Source organism: Nannospalax galili, unplaced genomic scaffold (assembly GCF_000622305.1).
Source record: "Nannospalax galili isolate Female #2095 unplaced genomic scaffold, S.galili_v1.0 scaffold102, whole genome shotgun sequence".
Classification (NCBI taxonomy): Eukaryota; Metazoa; Chordata; class Mammalia; order Rodentia; family Spalacidae; genus Nannospalax; species Nannospalax galili.
The window spans coordinates 5,169,911-5,178,574 of NW_008351958.1; the positions used below are offsets into that span (position 1 = coordinate 5,169,911).

Below are 8,664 nucleotides of genomic sequence, written 5' to 3' on the forward strand. Positions count from 1 at the left end.
CACAGAGGTCAGAAGAGGGTATCAGAGTCCCTGGAACTGGGATTACAGTTGTTAGCCACCATGTGGGTGCTGGGAATTGAACCCGGGTCCTCTGCAAGAGCAGCCAGTGCTCTTAGCTGCTGAGCCACCGCTGAGCCATCTCTCCAGCCCCATTTGTGGCATCTTAATTCTCCTGTGTTCTCTAATCTTTTGATTCTTCATATATCAGAAATATATTATTGACATGCCTTTTAAATTCAATCTTAACCCCACAGTCTCTTGTTTTAGTATCACTGTCTCTACATGCTGAGAACTTTATGCCTAAATAACTGCAACATTCTGTTTTGTGGCCCTACTTCTGGCTTTCAATTTCATTCATATAGACGTGAGGTCTCCCATCTGTCATATGCCAGGTAGCACGAATATATGCCAAACCTTTGTGTAACTGAAGGAAGCAAATATGCATTAAAGAACTCAGCTGCAAAGATGGGTGTGCTGTCCTGTGCCTATAATCCCATCACTTGGGAGGCTTGTGGCAGTTGAAGGTAGGGTGAAAGTTCCAACTTTCTAATCACATGGTTGGTTTCCTTGTCCTGAGGCTGGCTATCCAGGAGACCACTAAGAATCTTCTCAGTAGACGAGAAGATATTATCATCACCCAGGGAATTCCAAGAGCTCTGTCTGTGGCTGAGGTTATCACGCACGGAATTGTAATGGTCTCAGGAGACCTATTTCAGGAATTAGGGGTTCAAATATTAGAACAAAAGATTTCTTCTGGTGTCCCAATGCACAAGGATTTTAGGTGTTCCATGCCAGGAGTTTGGGAAAGGAGACCAAATCCATGTTTTTCTTATAGCACGCTATCATAATTTCCAATTGTTTGTGCTAAATGTTGCCATATTATATTAACAGCTTCAACTCAGACTTTTACAAAAGTCATCTTATCCCCCCAACCAGCTCCCTTGCATTTCTTCAACTTATTAAGGGTTCCCCTAACTTCTCAGTGACTGAGGCTGGATATCAGTTATATCTTGCTCTTTGTGTCCATCTTACCCAGTTAGCTGCTGTATCTACTGTTCTTCAACTCTTCTTCCTCCTATGTCTCTCTGCCATTTGCAACTGCTCCAGTGTGTACTTTTAGGTACAGCACATTAAGATTTTTAAGAATTCTACCTTATATTCTTGTTTTGAATATAGCTGTTTGTTCACTCTCTCTATTTTTGCCTGATAAAACTTCTTACAGACTGCATTTGTTGGGCTGGCAGGATGGATGGCTCAGGAGCTATGGGAGCTCACTGCCAACCCTGATTAAGTTCAATTCCTGGAACTTCTATAGTGAAGGGAGAAAACTGAATCCTGCGAGTTTTCCTCTGAGCTTTATGCAGTGGTACCCTCAATAAGTAAATAAAATTTAAAAAATAGCATTTGATCCTAGTTTCCTATGTCAAATACTTTTTTTTTTTTTAGCAATACAAAGAATGGAGAAAGGAACAACTATACCCCAGGGGCAACAGAAAGAAATTAAATGAAGGTATAATTGTGGAAAAACAAAATTAGACAAAGAATGCAAACAGTAATCAAAAAGATGGCAACCAATACACATTTTTCAATAATAATTTTAAGTATCAATGGACTGAACGCCCCAGTCAAAAGACACAGGCTAAGCGAATGGATTTTGTTTAAATCCATCTCTTTGCTGTCTGCAAGAAACCCATCTCACCTTCAAGAACAGGCCCTACCTTAAGGTGAAAGGATGGAAAAGAATGTTCCAAGTCAATGGCACTAAAAAACAAGCAGGGGTTGCAATTCTAACATCTGGGAAGGTATAATTGTGGAAACATAAAATTAAAAAGAATGCAAACAGTAATCACAGTAATAGCAATCAAATACTTTTTAATACAATGTTTTATTAATTCTTTGAGAGTTTCATATATGCATTCAATGTTTTTGACCTTATTCTCCACTTAACTCATCCTTGTTGTCCCCCGTCCCAACTTCATGTCCTCTTTCTAAAGTAATCACCAAGTCCAATTTCTGCTGCCTATATACTTGTGGGTATAGGATTAGCCACTGGAGTGTGTTCAGCCTATCAGGAGCCTACCTTTAAAGAAAACTGACATTGCCTCAGAAACCATCAATTGTCAAAAACTCCTCAGATAGGAGTGAGGGCTCATGAGCTCCTTCCTCCTCCAAGCTAGAGTTTTGACTGGACTGATTTTTTACAAGCAACCACAGTTTTACATTCAGCTACTGTAAGCGTATGAACGCTTGGGGGTTCTGTCATGTCTAGAAGATGCTCTTTCACTTTGTGCTCCCTTGTGACTCTTATGGTCTTATTAAAACTTCTCTTCCTGAGAAGATAGTCCCTGATCCTTCAGGGGAGGATATATACATGTTCCATTTGTGGCTGAGCACTCCATAAACGCTTTTTCTCTATTCTTTGACCAGTTGTGAATTTCTGCATTTGCCTCTGTCCACTACACAAAGAAACTTCTCTGATGAGGTCTGAGAGCTGCATTTACTTATGGATATGTATAAAGATTAATTTAGTGAGTAGTTTAATACTCTGCCCATTTAGCAAAATAATCACAGTGGGTTCACCCCTGGGGCCTGTGCACTCCCCAACCATGGCTTCTTGGCCATTTATAGTATGAGGCATGTGTTTCCTCTTGTGGTACTGGCCTTAAATCCAATCAGAAAGTGGTTGGTTACTCTCATAAAATTTGTGCCACTACTGAGACCATGGACATATTTTTTCACAAGGTCATTATTGTAGTTTGTAGGTTCAAAGCTGAGTAAGATTGTTGATGATGTTCCCTCCAGCATGGCACCTTCTGTTACTATGAAAGCTAGCCAATGAGGAGGAAGCTTCCTGATAATTAGCAACTTGATCTCTCTATGTCCCATAATCAAAGTGTGTGGTCTTCAGCAGTAGTTTCTTATTGTCAAATTCTGGTGGGAAATCAAGAGTAATGGCAATAGTCTGTATTGTTGTGGAGGTCTCCAGGAAAGGACTTCTGACAAAATACTAGACGAAAGGTTTATATTTCACATCTGGCACTGGACATTTTATTTGACAAGCTATGGCTTTGGGAGGATTATTATCCTCTGTGTTACTCTGATTAAACTCTTCTATGTGACTCTATTTCTCTTTGGCCTGGTGTTTTTAACACTTTTTTTTAAATTTTGGGTGGGTACAGTGTACTTTATTGATGGTATTCAAGAGAGTAGGGCTCTGCAAACTCCTTCCCTTATTCTGGGAGTCTGGGATGGAAACTATGAAGGGAGATACTGTGTTGGGGCTGAGCTTGGGACAGGGACATCCCTCCATACACCTGAGGGCCTCTCTCTTTCTCTTGTTGGGGTATTCTTGCTGGGGTGAGTGGTTCAAGGCTTCTTATTCCTTCAAGGCCATGTGGACCATGAGGTCCACCACCCTGTTGCTATAGCCAAATTCTTTGTCATATCAGCAAGTGAGCTTGACAAAAGTGATTACTGAGGGAAATGCCAGCTCCAGCATCAAAGGTAGAAGAGTAGGTGTTGCTGTTAAAGACACAGGAGATGACCTGGTCCTCATTGTAGCCCAGGATGCCTTTTAAGGGGTTTTCTGATGCCTGCTTCACCACCTTCTTGATGTCACTGTATTTAGCAGCTTTCTCCAGGCATTAGGTTAGTTCTATAATGGACATATTGGGGGTAGGAACACAGAAGCCCATGCCAGTGAGTTTCCTGTCCAGCTCTGGAGTGACCTTGCCCATGGCCTTGGCAGCACCAGTGGATGCAGTGACCATGTTCTGTGCAACCCCATGACCATCATACCACAGTTTCCCTGAAGGACCATCCATAGTCTTCTGGGTTGCTGTGATGGCATGAACTGTGGTCATGACTCCATCAATGATGCCAAAGTTGTCATGGATGACCTTGGCTAGAGGGACTAAGCAGTTTGTGGTACAGGAGGCATTGCTGACAATCTTGAGGGAGTTGTCATACTTCTCATGGTTCACACCATCACAAACATGGAGGCATCAGCAGAAAGGCAGAGATGATGACCCTTTTGGCTTCACCTTTCAAGTGGGCCCTGGCCTTCTCCATGGTAGTGAAGACACCAGTAGACTCCATAACATGCTCAGGCATCCCCATCTTCCAGGATCTTAGTCCTAGAAGATGGGGATGCCTTTTCCGTTGATGACAAGTTTCCCATTCTCAGCCTTGACTGTACCATGGAACTTGCTGTGGGTGGAATCATGCTGGAACTTGTAGACCATGTAGTTGAGGTGAGTGAAGGGGTCATTGATGGCAACAATATCCACTTTGCCAGAGTTGAAGGCAGCTCTGGTAACCAGGCACCCAATATGGCCAAACCCTTTCACTCTGACCTTCACCATCAGGTCTCAGGGACATGACTGGAACTGCTTGACAAGTTGCTGCTGTCTCTGGAACCAGGAGGAGCAGAAATCTCTATTTTTAACTTTTTATTTGAGTTTCTTATAGGCTATAAAGTGTTTTGATCAACTCCACCCCCTAATCTTTCCCTTCAACTCCTCCCATATCCTCCCTCCATCACAACTTTTCTCTCCCAACTTCACATGCCTTTTTTTAACCTACAGAGTCCATTTTGTGCTGCTCGTGTCTACATGGGTGCAGGCCCATCTACTGGAGCATGGACAACCTATCTGGGTGGCATCCCTGAAGAAAACTAACACTCCTCCACCCCAGTAGCCATCAATTGCCAATAGCTCCTCAGCTAAGGGTGAATCTTCATATGTCCCTCCCCATCCATTCAGTTTGGTATTTTCAGTTTATTTTGTATAACTTTACCTGGCTTTTTTTTTTTTTTTTTTTTCCACCCTGGGGGAGGTTCCTTGTTTTTTTTTTTTTTTTTTTTTTTTTTTTTTTTTTTTTAGGTGGAGTGGGCTTTATTGTTGCTGTTTTGAGACAGGGTCTCCCTATAGTCCAGCTGACCTGGAGATCACTATGTAGAACAGGCTAGCCTGGATCCCACAGTGATCGACCTTCCTCTCTACCTCCTGAGTTCTGGGATTAAAGGCATGCACCCATCTAGAGATGGGTTGTTTTTAAAGGTGTTTTGCTTATCTGTGGTTGATTTTCTGTTTTATTCACATCAACCCCCCCCCCTTCTGATTGTGATTTTTTGTTTTTTTTTTATATCATTTTCTCGCGTTTTTTTTTTTTTTTTTTCCAACCTCATTTCTTGTTGCTGATTTGGCAAAGTCTGCTTTTCAGGTCCAATAGATCTAAGAAATGGTTCTCTTAGCTTCAATCATGTTGTATGACTTCTAGGGACAAGTTATTCTCTACAATCTATATTTACTTACAAGGTTTATTCCTTCCTTCAGGAATGAGTTTCCTCTACATCTCGGCTTGTTGTAATCTTTACCTTTGGGCATTTTTCCACCATTACATCCTTTTTGAAGTGAGGTGCCAACATAAGGCTTACTTTTTCTCTGTAAGACCTGTAGTCCATGTGCTCTAAATGACCAGTTAGTTAGGCTTAAGAAGGTTGTGCTTTTATAGGCATTATAAAGATTTTAAAGCCGATGAACTATGCCCATAACTCATGTCTTCTGCTTCTCAGAATAGAGCTGCTTTTGCTTGTGTTTTTGCATTAGGCCTTTGTCTCTATTATTTGAATGAACTACATGGTAATCTCTATATAAAGAATTTTTGAACACTGATCAAGCCAGTAAATGAGAACTCTTAAGGTTGCTGGTTTAATAGAATTAAAAAGGCAATATTTATAATCACAAATTGGGAAAATATTTCCTTTTGCTCATTTCAGAAGTGCAGGTGCTGAGCACCGTCTGTGTGTTTGGACTTCCCATTCGATGTGGCTTACTGGCTATAGAACCTTTCCAAAAACTAGTTACAGCACTATCAAAAACAGGCAGCTTGTGATTAATTGGTAATTTCAGTAAAGTTTTAAGGGAAAAAATGTACATATATTCTTGTATGTATGCATATTTAATTTTGGCAAAGACGAACATAATGAACATTTTTGTCCAGATGATTTTCCATTTTGCTCTGGGAACAATTAGCCTCAATCATGTTGTATGACTTCTAGGGCAACACCCAAGGGACAAGTCATTCTCTTCAAAGAGAACTAGAAGCATCTTGTTCTTTCCAACATCATGGGTAGCATAGCCAAGTTCCTGGTCTTATGTCACATTGTCCAAAGTTCCAATCAAGTTGATTTCACTTTTCTTGATCTTTCTTCTGGGAAGCCAACATGGTGATTAGATTGGCTTGTTGTAAATACCCTGCAGAACACTATGGGACCTATTTTGTTATTGAAATGAAGCATTTGCTACTAATTAAGCTTACACTATTAAGAACATGACTGGATTTTGCCTTAATTGTTGTTTTAAAACCTAGATTCTCATTTATTTTCGACATTCTTTGAGACTAATTTCCTGGAGTTTCTATGCTTGCCATATATTGATGAGCAGTATTTATATGGAGATGCTTGTAAATACATGATGGGCATGCCATGGGACTTCCATTTTAGGCTTCATGTGAATATTGCCTTTAAGATTTCTGCCACAGGCTCCATTGCCTCTTGCATTCATTTGTATTTCCATTCTGTATTCTTGACACTATTTCTGATCATACCTGCCTCTGTGTGTGTGTGTGTGTGTGTTGGGGTTACACTCTCCTCATTCAGGATCTAAAATAATTAAATAAGACACATGAAGAAAGAAGGATATGGAAGTCTCCCTTTGAAGTTTTAGCTGCCAAAAGACACATGGAGGAAAGCAAGGAGATCTAGGTATGGCGTCAATGAAGGGCGCAAAGGTTGAGTGTACATGTCCACAGCCGTGACTGTGAAAATGGTGACTGTCTCCATTTTAGCTTCTGCAATCCGCTGTTGTGGCACTTGAACACTGTTTCACAAGTACAGGGCAGAGATAATGCTTGGAGAGCACCGTGTGGTAAGGGAGAGACTGGAGGGCATCTGGATAGTGCTTGGAACAAAGTTAAAAAAAAAACTAGATTCTAAAATTTTGTAGATTGTATACTACTGGATTTTGATAAAACATCAGAAATTTTGGAGAAAAATTAATGTTTCTGATTTTATTTTAGATGCTTACAAACAATTTCTGTTTCATTCATTATCTCACTAAAATCCTCATAAATGCTATCACTGAGAAATGACTTATCTAAAAAGTCAACAAATTAAAAACTTGTGACAATTTAAAGATGTTGACAATTGAAATTATATTTTATGCTTCATTGTAATTTCTTTTTCTTTCATTGCTGACTGTAATGATACATGTTCTAATAATATAAACTAATTTTAGATCTTTGAACTTTTTTGCATTCAATATTCCAAATTGATAAAATTTCTAAATGATTAATCTATAACTTTCATGCCTACATGACAGAGAATATTCATACCACAGCAATCCTGGATACATTTAAATCATAAGTTAGCAAAGTACAAAGATAACTATTTGGAACTAGCACCTGTAACTGTGATTACTGCAACTCAGAAAGGCTTCCTTTGTCCTCCACCTCCCGGAGGAGCACTCTTTGCGTGCTGCATATGGGAAGTCTCCAGTGGCTGTGTGACCCATCTTGGCAGCACCAGGCCAGCAGGCTGTATAAGTGGGTGTCCAGGAAGACAGCTCACTGAGAGCAGAGCCAGTGTCCTTTTCGACCTGAGCAGGCATCATTACCTGTTCCGTTGGGATCATTCCCTTTAAAGTGCCTTCCGAGGAGCTTCAATGAGGTTGCTGAAGGGAAACACTTTGCCTCTCTTTCCCATGCCCCCAAGTCCTGGCTCACTACTAAGGCTGAGTGAGCACTTCCTTGCAGCAACTTGTAATTCACTAGTGGCACACCAGCATGCTAAGTACAGAGGCCAGACTACTCTCTTTCTATAATTAGTAGGACTTTCTTCGGAGTGGGAGTAAAGGGATTCCTAGGCAAGGTATTTCAGCGTTTACAAAGGAAGGTAAGTAGATGTAGAATGGAAATTGGAATCGGATCTTGTTTGATGCAAGTATGATGCAAGTTTGAGCTTCAGAGCTCTAAGCAACAAGGTGCTTCATCCTCTAATACTACCAATACCATTGTTCTTTCTCTGTGATGCAAAAGCCCTTGTCTCCTTCTGGGCACATTCCATTTCATCTTTTGGGTCATTCTGAATTCTTAGGTTTTACTAATAAGTCAAAACTAAAGGTCACCATCATTCATAGCCATACTCCCCATTTCTTGTGCTTGACCCTCAATATTGTCTCTATATCACTGCCAGATGGATCTTTTACAAGTGCAGACTGGACTACATACAACACGTCCTGCCTGAAACCTTCAATATCTGGATATTTTTCTTAGGATAAACAACAGTAATCATTAATATAGCCTTAACATTTTAATGATTTTAGCTTTTGTTTCATCTGAAAATGTTTTATGCTGGATGTCTACGTGACTGCATATTTGTGTGTTTATTGTTTTGATTATGCTCAATTACATGGGAAATTCATTGAGGAATGCAAATGTAATTAAAGTATGGAATAAGTTCCCTTTTTAAATTTGCTTAATTTTTGTGAATATCATATATGAGTATTGCCTTTAGATTATTTCCATCCCCCCCCAGTCGCCCTCTAACTCCTCCTATATCCCTCCTACTCCCTCCTAATTTCTTGACCTCTTCTTGGATAATTA

The 8,664-nt window shown here is 40.2% G+C and overlaps 1 pseudogene; it reads right to left on the reverse strand.

Annotated features, from left to right (window-relative positions):
- Positions 1-3,376: 3,376 nt before the first annotated feature.
- Positions 3,377-4,364, reverse strand: LOC103746630 (annotated as a pseudogene).
- Between the last annotated feature and the right edge of the window lie 4,300 nt (positions 4,365-8,664).